Raw genomic sequence first — 1517 nt, 5'->3', positions numbered from 1 at the left:
ATAACGCCATCACGATGACGCGACGTTGATAGACAAACATGGACTACAAAGCTCCTTTGTTTCCTCATTATTAGTCACGATAACCATAGGAATAATTTAACGGAAAATCAGATTTGATAGCCGAAGATATTTGAAAGACTGAAAAATGCGTGGAAGCTTTTCGGAAAATATAATAACGGGTAAAAATACAGATAAAACAGGTAAAGTTGTATAATATAATTATCGGAGCTGCCGAATTCACAATCTCCTAGGTATATCGGGTAATTACTATGAACTCGTATCTCAGCTTTAGTTTTCACCAAACGAAGTTTTAGTTTTTTTTTTAGTTTTTCAAGTTGAAATGAGTCAATACTCTGACACAAATGAGCGTTGATACCATTACCGTTGTGTATTAAAACAATTGCGTAGAGACAGTCGGGAATTTACCGCCCTTAGATAGGTGAGTTATATCCAATCTGTCTTGGCCAGAGGAGCCAGCCACCCGACGAAGGTTAACGGATGAGTCAGAGGCTTGAACAATATAGGTACAGAACATTTCTCCATCATCATCTCGTGAAGAAGTAGATTGTAAAATATTGCAGAACTAAATGAAGAAAAATACGTAATAGCCCTTGCGTATTGACAAAAAAATACTTTGATTATTTTGTAATGAAACTTTGAACTTACAGGTAGTTCGTTTTATCAGAAAATTTAGATTTAAGCAGAAACTGGGAATCAGTATTTCGAGATGCCCGAATTACCGCTCGTATTGTGTCTGGATTAAATATTAAAATCACTTGTTTGCTTAAATCGCAAGTTAACCAGGAATTTAAAAGCAAAAACAATACCACAAAAATTCACCATATCTTTAAAAGAGAAAATGTTTCGGAGTCCAGCTCCATCGTCAGTCAGTTCACAAAATTCAGTTCGGAAGAAGTTCAGTCCTAGAAATACAAATACAATCAAGTAGTAAGGTAGAAGGCACTGTTAGGTTTTGAAACGGCGAATAAATAAATAAGACATGAAATTAACGCTAGTAAACTGCCTATCTATTTACTATTTCAAAAGGAACGGAGCTAAAAGCGGCATTTAGACTAGGCTTCTGGTTGAATATATATCGGGATTCTAAAATGCGTAGATCAGTAACACCGGATGCGGAAGCTAGAATTTTAAAATCACTATCAGATACAGAGGTGTTGCACTGCTCGGCATGAACACGTACAGCAGAATTAGGTGGATGTGCAAGTAGGTTCCCCGTTCTATAACTCCTGCCCTTATGCTCAGTCAGCCTAGTATAGAAATTGCGTGACGTCATACCGACGTACGCTGATGCGCACTGCACAGAACTATATCTGTAAACTAGTGACGATCGCTTAAGAACAGGTAAGGTATCCTTGAACCTGAAAAACGAGCCGATTCTAAAATTATTAAGAAGCAACACATGAAGATTTACATCAGAAAGATAATTGGCAAATAAAACTTTTAATTCCTTTGACATAGTCTCAGATGCGGGGCCAAAGTAGGGAAAAGAACAGTAA

Source organism: Hyalella azteca, unplaced genomic scaffold, assembly GCF_000764305.2.
Source record: "Hyalella azteca isolate HAZT.00-mixed unplaced genomic scaffold, Hazt_2.0.2 contig4507, whole genome shotgun sequence".
Taxonomy (NCBI): domain Eukaryota; kingdom Metazoa; phylum Arthropoda; class Malacostraca; order Amphipoda; family Hyalellidae; genus Hyalella; species Hyalella azteca.
The sequence above is the reverse complement of the archived record's forward strand: the minus strand, read 5'-3'. Positions refer to the sequence as shown.